Source organism: Mercenaria mercenaria, chromosome 7, assembly GCF_021730395.1.
Source record: "Mercenaria mercenaria strain notata chromosome 7, MADL_Memer_1, whole genome shotgun sequence".
Classification (NCBI taxonomy): Eukaryota; Metazoa; Mollusca; class Bivalvia; order Venerida; family Veneridae; genus Mercenaria; species Mercenaria mercenaria.
This window is the reverse complement of record NC_069367.1, coordinates 62,670,130-62,684,812: the sequence shown is the minus strand read 5'-3', so window position 1 is coordinate 62,684,812 and position 14,683 is coordinate 62,670,130.

Here is a 14,683-nt window from a genome sequence, read left to right as displayed (position 1 = left end):
TACCAATCAGAATTTTGTTCAACCTTTAATTCGAAAGTTCAGTAAATTTCCAGAAAGTTCAGTGAATTTCCATTAAGATTTGTGATAAATGCTGTAGTGTTTTATGACAAGGAAATATGAATAACAGTATTTTTTTCAACAAGTATGATAAATAATAGGTGCATGTGCATGGTCTGAAACTTATTTAATCAAATGTTAGTGGACAAGGGTTTTTAAAATTACACTTTCTGAACAAATCAGACATAACATTTTACCTAGAAAAGGGTGCATAGACCTTCATCAAGATTCTGAGAAAGTTGATTTATTTAGGTAAAAATTCATATTGTGTCTTCAAATCTGAAAGGATTTAGATCTGAGAAAAACATTAGGACTAAAGAAAAGTAGTGGGGTTATGAAATTGTAGTGCTCAACATTTAAATTTATTAATTGTTTCACTATTTCTTGTGAAGGGGGTTCCATCACAAGATGTGAAATATTGGTAAGAATAAGATGTAGTTTATGAATAAAAGTATTTTGCTTTAAATGTGCAAAGTTTAAGTTACATTGAAATCAAAGTTGCAACAAAAAAGCTTGGTATGAAAAAATAAAACGCGAAATCTAGCCTCCTTGTAAAATGTTACACTTTTTTGGGTGCACAGGCAAAATTAGCTATATAATTTGATAACTTTAAAACTGCTTGAGCCATTAAGCTGAAATTGCACATATTTATTGACTACATTTCTATGGATACAGTTAGCCCAAAAACACTTTCTAAAACTGAACTGAATTAAAGTAATGTGAGAGCGAAGAAAAAGGCTTCATTATTTTGAAAACCACCCATAAGAGAAAATATAGTAAGAAAAAATACAATGGACAAATACCAGATGTACAAACAATTTGCCCTCATTTGAAGAATAAAGAATATAAAAACAGGAATTTGTCGCACACTTGACAATTTAAGAATAACAAAAATGATATTTCACCTTCATGAAATAAACTGAAAATTATTGAATTATTGAAGATTTCCGAGGAATAAGTTTTCGAATTTTCTGACTACTCTTGACATTTAGCGTCCTGGAATTCTGGTCATATAATTACACTTTGTTCGTGCTTTGCTTGCTTTTTGTGTAACAGTGGTTTCTTTCTTTCATTTCGTCATTATATTTGATCATGTTTCAGGGGCAATCTTGCCCTCGTGAGGATATACCTGTCATCTTTGTCCTACGAGGTGATCCACGAGGAATACGCATATTCGGTAAAGTCATTTTAGCATTTCTTATTTATTTTTTGCAAACATTACGTTAACTGCAAATATTTGCTTTGTATAATACAGCAGAGACATTTATCTGAGCAAAACGTCTAAATAGTTTAAAAAAAGAAATATAAACCATTTTACACTGACTATAGTTTTGCGTTGGAGAGACAACATATTCAAAACTACATTCTACACACAAATAAGTGTTTTAATCTATAACAATTCCCAATATGAGTTCAACTCACTGAAGAAGCGATGATCTCCCCTAGGGTAACATTAATTACTGCCATCACTCACACCAGTTGAACATACAATCACATGATCATTGAAGATATTTTTTTATTTTCAATATGATTTTTTTCTCATTTACTTGAAATCTAAGCAAGTTCATTCATTTATTTATTTATTTGGGTTTTACGGTGCACCAACACAGTATAGGTTACATGGCGCCAAAGAGGACTATAAATTTTGGTTCCACATCTCATTTACATCGAAATAAAAACATGAGGTATGGAATCAAAATTTGCATACCTGCTGGAATCACAGAGTTACTGCAAAACCAAGTGTTAAGACCCTATTAGTCGCCTCTTACGATCATGCAAAGGTAAGGCAGTGGTTCCAATTCTTTTCATACACAGATCGTCCCAGAACCACAGGGGGCATAAGCAAGTTCAAGAAATGAAACTAAATGTGAAAAAAAAAACAATATATTAGTCTAAAGTGTTTCGTGTTGTTCTCAGTTTAAACAATGTGTACTAAGTAAACAATTATATGACTGACCTTGACATTTTTCAGGATGTTGACTTCATCAGTGATATTGGAGGTCAGCTTGGACTGTGGACAGGCTTTTCTGTGTTATCGCTACTTGAAGTAATTGAACTTGTCCTGTTGTTATGTGTGAGTGGAAGAAAAAAGCAGAAAACTAACCCTGAGAACAGCGACTTGTCGACAAATCAGTAGAACTAAAATATAGGACTTTACTGACCGTTCCAAGGCGGTGCCCCTATTTTCAACTGCTTTTTTCTGTCTTGTATTTTCTGTTGCGTATGTTATCTTGTTTGTTGTAAGCGTTTTTTTCCCCTCCTTCTCCTCACTCCCCCTATCGCACCCTCCTTTCCCCTTGCATTTGCGCTCCCCCGTTTTTTGTTGATGTTGTTGTTTTGACATCCCCCCTTTACTATGAGTTAGTTTTCGTGCCCCCTCTCCCCCTTTTTTTTGACTGCCGGAATCCTGAGGCGGTACACGATTGTTTTTTCCTGCTTATAGGTGTGCGTTTGTGTGATTGTGTGTCTAAAGCAGTGCCCTACAGTGTTCTTCTATCTTACTTGTCTGTTTTTCTATGTTAGATAGTTGGGTGTGGTTGGTACATAAATGTCTGCGCTATTGTGGTTTACGTTGTTGTGTAACTGTGATTAATCAACGTACCATTCCCTTTGTATATTCATCCTTGTTCTACTGTCCCTTTCAACCTCCTCCTACACCCCCCCCCCCCCCCCCCCCCCCCCTTTTCTACCCCTTGCCACTTTCTCGCCCTCTGTCTATATTTGGCATCAATTTATATGTACTTGTTAGATTTTTTGAAGCAACCCGTCTGTAATGTTTTTCCGTTACAGCTTCTTTTTGTTGTGGGCCTACTTTGCAAATGCGTGGCTCTGAGGCTGTGTTTTTAGTGCTCTGTGCTTCCGAGAAATCTACCCTTACCTATTATCTTTTCTATATTATCATTTCGTATTTTATTATTTATTGTTTATATTAAATATACCTTAACCTTCGTTTCGATGATCTTTTCGTGATATTAATTGATTGTTGTAACTATATAAGGTCGTAATTATGCCGAGTATCTCGAGTGGCTGCCTTCAAAGAAGTGAAAGAATTTTCAAATTCGGCATAGAAATGAGGCAGTTATGAGCTTTATATATATATTTGATCAAAACAGCGGCCATTTTGGTTCCATGGCAACAAAACAAAATGGCGGATTTATTAAATTTCTAGATACATATCTGAACTGAATTTACTTCTTTCTTCAAAATAATTTCTCTACTTGTTCTAGCTATAATAAAAGAAATTATTATGTTTTACATCTTACACATAAAAAATCTTATGAAATTGATCTATTTAAAAGGTTATTTGCTAAATAAAGAATCTATCAATGTGTAAATGACGTCATAAACACACTAAAATGGCTGCTTCCAAGATCGACCATTTTGTTAAATTTCAACCTGCCATATCTTTTTCAATAGAAGTCCGCTTTTAAAGATTCTTTCAGTATTATGAAAGGCTTGAGGTTAGCTGTCATATAAAGTCAACTTATTGTCAGGCATTCCTTGCCATTTTATGTGGCTTTTCCTGTTGGACAGTTGTCCTTGTTTTGTTTTGTTTTTTGTATAAATACATTATGCTAGTCACATTTGTTTTAGGACTACTTTTGCTGTGCATTAATTGATAATTTCACTGAAAAACGAATGGTATGCCGCTTAAATAATTTGTGGCCTATCATAGTGTTATTATTTTGCAAGTACCCTACCGGTTCATTAAGGAATAGTATATTGATCAATTATTGCATTATGGAGAATGTTCGCATATCTGGTTGCTGTGGAAGAAATGATTCCTGTGGTGATACGTACATTGTTCTTTCAACTGAAAAAGGTATGGAGAACATTGCTCACTATTTTCTCCGTTTGTCTATCCGTTCAGAGACATAGATAGAAGAAATTGTGGATAAAATGCACATCAGCTTATTTTGTCCGTTCTTTCGTCCTTCTGTCTGTCCGTTCGTCGATCGAGAAAAGATTACACTAACTTTAAAATGTACAAGAGATTATATCACGGAAACTTGTTTCTAGATGGTGTGTTATCTGGAGAAAATGCAGGTTTGATTTAGTTTGAATACAAATGTGGTTCTTGTGGCATCAAATATGGAAAATGCCCTTACGGCAGGGGAAAGTATTGCTGGGCTATAGTCTTGTTATGTCTGTAATTGCTTGACATTTGTTGTTATTACTAACTAGTGTAACTAGTACTAGTAATTGTAATGTATAACTAGTATGGCTTGACATTGACATGGATGAAATCTTCACGTTATTTGGTTGTTTGTTCATGCAACTAGAACGGCTCTAAATTGATTTTGATTTTGATAATAGTATTATGTTATTCAGATGTTAAAAGTAGAACAACTTGACACTGATTTTGATGAAATCATCGTGTTATTCATTAAGTTACTGAATCACTATGTTATTCAGATATTTTAACTAGAATGACTTGACATTATTTTTGATAATATCGTCATGTTATTCAGATATTTAAACTAGAATGACTTGACCTTAATTTTGATGATATCGGCATATTATTCAAGTATTTATATTGGTATGTAATGCGATTATTTAAGCATGAACGGACGATCTCATCATGTAAGTCATTTATCTGAGCTAATACGGCTTGATATTGTTTTTTATTATATAGTCATATTATTCATGTATTAAAACTGACTGGCGCTGATTTTGTGCATGTCAAATTCGGTTATATAAGCTTGGTTGGCTTGACGTCGATTTTATTAACATTGTCGTGTAATTAGGGGCGTCCTTAGGCGTTTATTCCCCGGATGGAATTTAGTCGAGTTGGGTCACGTAGCTCGAGTAAAACGCTCTAACACCGGGAACCGGAAGTGGAGTTTTACAGCCTTGTTTACGGAGCTTGTTTACATTATCCACGAAAGTAAATCAACATTTCTACAAAAGTAGTGTAATTTCTTCATTCAAGGAATAATTTATTTGGTCATAAATTTATCATATGTTTATTTTGCTACGCTGTTTCTTTGAAATTGAAGTTGTACCTTCTCATTCCGCCATATTGTTCTCGCTTTGTTCGCGGTCCTACCGATTAGATGGCATGAAATTTTGACCCGAGAACAATGTTCTTTGCCTTGTTCGTGACTGTCATTAGGGCGATCCTGTCTCGGTTCGGACACAGGAGAACAAGAAGAACGAAGCGCCTAAGGACACCCCTAGGTTATGTGAAGAAGAGCGGCTTGTCCGAAAGTTAACGTCATGTAGTTCCATTATTCAAGTGTAATCATATTTGTATTACATTTTCTACATAATGTGTTAATTCAATTTTCAAATAATTTCAGATTACGAGAACGCACTCAAAGACTTTGTTCATCTACCAAACCGAATGAATTAAGAAAATATATCCTCATATAAAATGAGTGTAAAAAGAGTGCAAATCATTATACTTTATCCATTATCCTTGACCACTATTCATGGTCATTACTGTACAAAGGTACAGAGACCTGTTAACGTCTAAGTATGGACTAACTTTAATTCTAAAGTATATGCTTGAAAGAGCGCTACTATATTTTATTTACTGTTGTAGATTAAGGGCATATTAGAATCGAAAAAATGTATAGCAAAATCGGGTTTTACCTAAACTAACGTTAAAACACGGTTTTTCTATACATGATGATGTTATCATAATCTTTCATATTTGGTTGCGACAATATCAATTATAACATTGTTTGGTTGCTATATACCAGTGTGCCTTCATAACGTTAATATCTGATGCCTTAGTGATGTTGCAATTTTCAATCATTTATACTCTTATATGTTTCTTTTACATAAAGTCTTTTCATCAGCATATATAGTGTTTGTATTATTTTTAATTTTGAAACCTTATAGGTATACTGTTGACTTTACGTGCATAGTTTTGAAATCTTCATTGAAATCTTCAGAAGTATGTCGGGTGTAGTTTGATTAACAAAGACAATTTCTGAACTCATGTTTACAAATTTGCGTTTTATCTAATATATATATTGCTTATGTATTTTGTATAGAAGGAAATTAACGTATATTTTCTTATAAAAACAGCATTGATACGATTGAACTCAAAATGTGAGAAAAAAAAACGTTCAGTGATTGTTAAAACTCCTTATTCGCATGGTAAAGATAGAAGTTGAATCGACACGACTATGCAATTTTTCAAGGATACTGTGCTAGATCTGGGGTTAAGATCAAGATCTACCTATTTATATATATACATTTGTTAATATCTAATATAGCCAAGGTTTGACAATCTGTACGTCATATTATATGAATTACGTATATGTGAATTACTGGCATAACGTTAACAACAACAATGTTCAACAATTAAACTGTAACTTCAATACTGATCTCTGAACGATCAAACTCTTTTTATTGCCAACTAGATCTAGACATTGGTATCATAACAGTAATTTTTTGTAACATATTAAATTATCTAAAAGTTTCATTTAGAGTGAAAATTCGACAAACATCGTACTTATTTTTTCAAAATGTTTGCACGCTCGGTCTCAAACTGTTTCTGAATATAATCTATCAGGACGTATGCACAGGAACAATCAGCCGTTAACGCCGCGTCATACGCGCCGTCAGGAATGGAAAGAGTTGAGAATTAATGAAAATTTGAGAAAATATCAGAGTAAGCTTTTGCAGCTAAAATACGTATTAATAAGGTAAAAAGACGCTTCAGAAATTTTCTGATACTGTTATAATCAATATGTGTATAAATCAAAAGGCAGAAGTTTTATCTGGCTAAGATATAACGCTTGTAAATTTGTAATAAAACTGACGAAACTTGCGACTTAGTTAGTTCTCATAATCCAGGAAGGAAATACTGTTTAGCCATTCTGTAACGCTGTTTGAAATACCGTATATACACATAACGTCGTCTTACTTTTATGTACTTGAGTTTGACATACGTAGCCTTTCAAAGATATTAAACATGAATAGAACGAACGATTGTCCGCTAGCAAAAGCTATTCAAATGTGCATTCTTCTTATCAGTGCAGTATTTTGTTTGTGTAAGTTTTTTGCACAGCGTCTTGTAAAACTAATTTACGCCGACACCTGGCGTAACATTTGAAGACATCTCCGAAACGCGGAATCACTTACAAAGCTAGAAATAAGCAATATAGTCGCATTTAACTACGGTGTTCCGTTTGGACAATCGTGACTTTTTATTTAATACTAAACCGCGATGCACGATGGTACGATGACGTAAACGCGATGGCGCGATGGCACGATGATGAAACAACGATGGTACGATGGTGAAAACGCGATGGCACGATGATGAAATCGCGATAGCACGATGGTGCGATGGTGAAAACGCGATGGTACGATGATGAAAACGCAATATTACATCGACATTTCACCATCGTACCATCGCACCATCGCAATTTCATCATCGTGCCATAGCGCCATCGCGTTTTCGTCATCGTACCATCGTGCATCGCGGTTTAGTATTAAATAAAAATTCACGATTTTCCAAACGGAACACCGTATTTAACACATTTATGGAATGAAAAAAAAACACAAAAAACTTTATACATATTCAGTATTTGCAGTTTTATTTGAAAGTGCAGAAAGACAAAATTCCATCTTCGTGTGGTCAGTTTTCAATGTTTACTTTTAATAGGTCAGGTTAAGCAAATATTGAAAGAGTGATGAATTTATGATTCTATACAACATAGCTATGGTCAGCTAGAGAATGGATTGGAAAGTGTTAACTTTTCTCGTGTGCTGCTTCGGATTCTTTAAGGACCTGCGACCTTCTGAAGCGTATCTGACAACATACCTAACAAGACAGTGGAAGAATTTAACTTTAGATCAAGTAAATAATGAAATATATCCTTGGTGGACATATTCCTACGCGATTTGGTTAATTCCGGTTTTTGTATTTACGGACTACTTTCGCTACAGGTCTTTACTCATTTTAGACGCAAGTGCTTATATTACGACATGGGTGCTTATTCTGTGGGCCCGGGGAATTCCCGCGATGACAGTCATGCAAGTTTCGTACGGGTTAGCCACTGCTGGCGAGATTGGATATTTTTCTTATCTATATTCAATGGTTGATAAAGCACACTTTCAAAAAGTTGCAAGTTTTACCCGATGTTCCTCATTAGCAGGTCGATTTACCGCGTACCTTTTGGGTCAGTTTCTAGTTTCCTATAAAGTTCTAAATCTGTTTCAGCTCAACGCATTCTCATTTTCAAGCGTTTCTTTAGCCTTTGCAATTGCTGTATTTCTTCCAAAATCAAGATCCTCTACTAACCCAGATGACACTGTAACATACATTGACGACAAAACTAGAACTGAAATTAAGCAAACCGACAGCATCTCAAGCAGTATTAACATAGAACGAAACGCTGCGGTCGTAAATAAAGAGAACGAAACAGAAGCTAGTGCTGAAAATGTTGATTCATATGTAAATGTAGAAAACTGTACAGTTGATGAAGTGGAACAAAATGATGGAAAAGGAATTGACACTTTGAAAAGAAACTGTGTTAAAACTAATATCGAAGAAACCGCCGGGAATAACAGTAGTAATGAAAATAGAAACATAGGAGACGGTAAAAATGTGGACTTTAAATCAGTTCCAAATGATGATAAAGAGCTCAAATCTTTAAATGAACAGATTTATTTAGAAGAAATCCAAGACGATATGAGTGAATTAAGTTGCGAAAGCTACATCTCTCTTGACACCACTGAAACCTATCAGAATGTATTGAAGACGGTGCTTAATTTTCTGAAAGCGGTTAAAGTGCAGGTTAAAGAGGCATACTCGAATAGGACAGTAATAATTTGGTCAGTTTGGTGGGTTACAGCGTCCTGTGGTAATCTACAAGTCGGAAGTTATATACAGAACCTATGGGAAGTTATTTCACCACACAAAGACAGTGAAAATATTTACAATGGAGCGGTAGAAGCCGCTGGAACATTTGCAGGTAGACAATATTCTATAGTTATTTCATATCTCATGAGCTATCTGAGTTAGTTTGTATAATGTCTTTAACGGAATTGTTGTAGAGATAAAATTTGGAATTATTTGGCAAAATCTTTATGTCAAGCAGGGTTTGATTCATAGTCCAAAAGCTGAAAACACATCTGTTACTTTCTATAATATCAAAATACAGTTATGTTACCACTAATCACATGTTAAGTCTAATACACAGTTATTATGTCTATATCAACGCAGTTAGCTACGTCTTTATCAAATACCAGTTATGTTACTTCTAAAATATCAAAACACAGTTATGTATGTCTAATCAAATAAGTATTACTTCTACACAAATACAGTTATGTTACCGTCTGTATCAAAATACAGTTGTGTTATACACTTTTACAACAAAATACATCATCCCAATCTAATATCATTGTTACTGAAATTGCCAGCAAAGTTTGCTACTTCCTACAATATCAAAATACAGTTGTGTTACGGTCTACAATTTTACAATACAGTTATGTTACTGTCTACAATATTACAATACAGTTATGCATGTTACTGTCTACAATATTACAATACAGTTATGTTACTGTCTATATCAGTACACAGTTATGTTACCGTCTATATCAATACACAGTTATTTTTCTGTCTACAGTATCAAAATACAGTCATGTTACTTTCTAAAATATCAAAACACAGTTATGTTACTGTCTATATCAATATACAGTTATGTTACCGTCTATATCAAAATACAGTTGTGTTATCGAAATACAGTTAATATCAAAATACAGTTATGTCACTTTATACTTCTATATCAAAATGTCCCATCTAGATTCATTGTAATAGAATTGGACCAGCAAATGGCTACTACTGCTTTATCTCTTGATGTTTGTATGTTGGTAAGTAAGGCTTACTGATCGTTTCTAATTAATGACGGATATGTTTTTATTTCTTGGAAAACGTACCAATTCGCAGCAATTGTAGTTTAATGTTGTTTATCAATGTTTGCAGAAAGCGATTAAAATATATACATGTACACTGAAGTTGTTTATTGTTCAGGATCCCTATGTGTCATGTTGGCAGGCTTCCTCACTCTGCAGTGGTCAAAGACCGGAAGAAGTGAGGCCTTGATGACATCAGTCTGCGCAGTAAAAGCGATTATTTTGATTGTCATGGCAGCTACTACTGAAATATGGGTTTCCTACATTTTGTATGGTCTCTTTCGTGTAATGTACCAAATCACTATAACGATAGAAACGTAAGTAAAAATATATTTTACATGTATTATAACGTATAAAACTCATATTTATAAGTGAAATCTTTATATTTTAATATTTAATCTGATCGGAAATTAAAGTTTATCCTGTCCTCCTTTTACATTTGAAAACTGATTCTATGTATCATTGCTTTCTTTGTCGAATCTTATATCAGCTGTATACGTTATAGTATGCAATGTCTTACTTATATTTCAAATATCTTATTCAGTTACGGTATTTCGTTAATAGTTAATAAGCGACTAATTAGTATGAAATAAATATCAGATTATTTTCTACGTACTTTGCCATTTGGTTGTTTAGTCATATTCTATATATCAAACTGGTAATTTATTACATTACTGCTAACAAGCTAATGTTAATCGGACTCATTAACGAGATCATTATCCTAAATGCCGTAGTGAAATGTATAGCATGTTAATGTGTTATTAGGAATGTAACCAAAAATGATTTGCTCAGTTAAAAATGAATTACAAAGTAAAAGCAGAGTCATCTAGATCATTTGATAGAGTTGTTGACAGTCAAATGCCTCTGCCTTACATCCTAGAATGGACATACACGCTTAGAATCTGTTACGACTGCTTTATATTCCGGAAAGGACATACACGCTTAGAATCTGTTACGACTGCTTTATATTCCGGAAAGGACATACACACGCTTAGAATCTGTTACGACTGCTTTATATTCCGGAAAGGACATACACACGCTTAGAATCTGTTACGACTGCTTTATATTCCGGAAAGGACATACACACGCTTAGAATCTGTTACGACTGCTTTATATTCCGGAAAGGACATACACACACTTAGAATCTATTACACACATACACACGCTTAGAATCTATTACCACTGCTTTATATTCTGGAAAGGACATACGAGGGGCGTTCAATATGTAATGTTACTCCGTATGTAGTTCCGTAACCGCTGGTTATTTTTAGATGCAGTTTTCGGCACATTGTAGAGCAATTTATTGGGCACATAATAATTTATAAATTATGAAAATCGACAGGTTCAAAGTAAAAATATAATCATTTTAGTGAGGTGTACTCAGGTATACTAGAACATTATTATAATTTTGGTTTGTCCTGGGCATCCGGAATCTCAGAAAAATATAATTACTTGTAAAATCACAAAATTCTATCATTTTTCTTCGAGGTACAGCAATTTGTGATGCGTTTGCGTTTGTTTTAAACTATTTATTGCATTTTTAATTTTACAACACAACTAAAAATTCTAACTTCGAGGTTGATTCCATCTTGAATAGGTGTTGAGGGCGATTAATCAAAGTTGCAAGAACTAGTTTTGCAATCGAGAATTAAGGTACAAGTATCAACTTCAAATACAAGAATTTTTAAACGGTGATTATCGCACCTGACAAAATTGCAGAGGCTTATTGTACTCACCTTATCATTTTTCGAGTAAAAATGTACACACTCAATTAAAAACTGTTATAAACTTTTTTATTTTAGTTTTCATATTTTTTTGTGAAGATCATGATTTGTTTTATCTGTTTAAACTAAAAATTTAACTATAGTTCTAGTTGTTGAATAGTATATTCAAGGAATTACGTATTACAATCTCAATATTTTGGACATAAAATTGTCTACTATACCCGAGTACACCTCACTCAAATGATTATAGTTTAACTTTGAATCTACCAATTTTTATAATTTATATATCATTGTGTTGCCAATACATTGCTCTATAATGTGCCGAAAACCGCATCTAAAAATAACTAGTGGTTACGGAACTACATACGGAGTAACATTATATATTGAACGCCACTCGTACACACACTTAGAATCTGTTACACACATACACACGCTTAGACTCTATTACCACTGCTTTATATTCTGGAAAGGATATACACACACTTAGAATCTATTACCACTGCTTTACATTCTGGAAAGGACATACACACGCTTAGAATCTTTTACCACTGCTTTATGTTCTGGAAAGGACATACACACACTTAGAATCTATTACCACTGCTTTATATTCTGGAAAGGACATACACACACTTAGAATCTATTACCACTGCTTTATATTCTGGAAAGGACATAAACACACTTAGAATCTTTTACCACTGCTTTATATTCTGAAAATGACATACACACACTATTACCACTGCTTTATATTTTGGAAAGGACATACACACACTTAGAATCTATTATCACTGCTTTATATTCTGGAAAGGACATACACACGCTTTGAATCGATTACCACTGCTTTATATTCTGGAAAGGACAAACACACACTTAGAATCTATTACCACTGCTTTATATTTTGGAAAGGACATACACACAATTAGAATCTATTACCACTGCTTTATATTTTGGAAAGGACATACACACGCTTTGAATCAATTACCACTGCTTTATATTCTGGAAAGGACATACACACACTTAGAATCTATTACCACTGCCTTATATTCTGGAAAGGACATACACACACTTAGAATCTATTACCACTGCTTTATATTCTGAAAATGACATAAACACACTTTTACCACTGCTTTATATTCTGGAAAGGACATACACACGCTTAGAATCTATTACCACTGCTTTATATTCTGAAACTGACATACACACACTATTACCACTGCTTTATATTCTGGAAAGGACATACATACACTTAGAATCGATTACCACTGCTTTATATTTTGGAAAGGATATGCACACACTTAGAATCTATTACCACTGCTTTATATTCTGGAAAGGACATACACACACTTAGAATCGATTACCACTGCTTTATATTCTGGAAAGGACATACACACACTTAGAATCTATTACCACTGCTTTATATTCTGGAAAGGACATACACACACTTAGAATCTATTACCACTGCTTTATATTTTGGAAAGGATATACACACGCTTAGAATCTATTACACACATACACACACTTAGAATCTATTACCACTGCTTTATATTCTGGAAAGGACATACACACACTTAGAATCTGTTACCACTGCTTTATATTCTGGAAAGGACATACACACACTTAGAATCGATTACCACTGCTTTATGTTCTGGAAAGGATATACACACGCTTAGAATCTATTACACACATACACACGCTTAGAATCGATTACCACTGCTTTATATTCGGAAAATGACATACACGCTTAGAATCTGTTACCACTGCTTTATATTCTGGAAAGGACATACACACACTTAGAATCTGTTACCACTGCTTTATATTCTGGAAAGGACATACACACACTTAGAATCGATTACCACTGCTTTATATTCTGGAAAGGATATACACTAGCTTAGAATCTATTACACACATACACACGCTTAGAATCGATTACCACTGCTTTATATTCGGAAAATGACATACACGCTTAGAATCGACTGCCACTGCTTTATATTCTGGAAAGGACATATACACGCTTAGAATCGATTACCACTGCTTTATATTCTGAAAATGACAAACACGCATAGAATCGATTGCCACTGCCTTATATTCTGGAAAGGACATAACACGCTTAGAATCGATTGCCACTGCTTTATATTCTTGAAACGACATACACGCTTAGAATCGATTGCCACTGCTTTATATTCTTGAAAGGACATACACACGCTTAGAATTGATTACCACTGCTTTATATTCTGAAAATGACATACGCGCTTAGAATCGATTGCCACTGCCTTATATTCTGAAAAGGACATACACACGCTTAGAATCGATTTCAACTGCTTTATATTCTGAAAATCACATACACGCTTAGAATCGATTGCCACTGCCTTACATTCTGGAAAGGACATACACACGCTTAGAATCGATTACCACTGCTTTATATTTTGAAAATGACATACACGCTTAGAATCGATTACCACTGCTTTATATTCTGAAAATGACATACATGCTTAGAATCGATTGCCACTGCTTTATATTTTGAAAATGACATACAGGCTTAGAATCGATTGCCACTGCCCTATATTCTGGAAGGGACATACACACGCTTAGAATCGATTACCACTGCTTTATATTCTGAAAATGACATACACGCTTAGAATCGATTACCACTGCTTTATATTCTGAAAATGACATACACGCTTAGAATCGATTGCCACTGCCTTATATTCTGAAAATCACATACACGCTTAGAATCGATTGCCACTGCCTTATATTCTGGAAAGGACATACACACGCTTAGAATCGATTACCACTGCTTTATATTCTGAAAATGACATACACAATTAGAATCGATTACCACTGCTTTATATTCTGAAAATGACTTACACACGCTTAGAATCGATTACCACTGCTTTATATTCTGAAAATGACATACACGTTTAGAATCGATTGCCACTGCCTTATATTCTGAAAATGACATACACGCTTTGAATCGATTGCCACTGCTTTATATTCTGGAAAGGACATACACACGCTTAGAATCGATTACC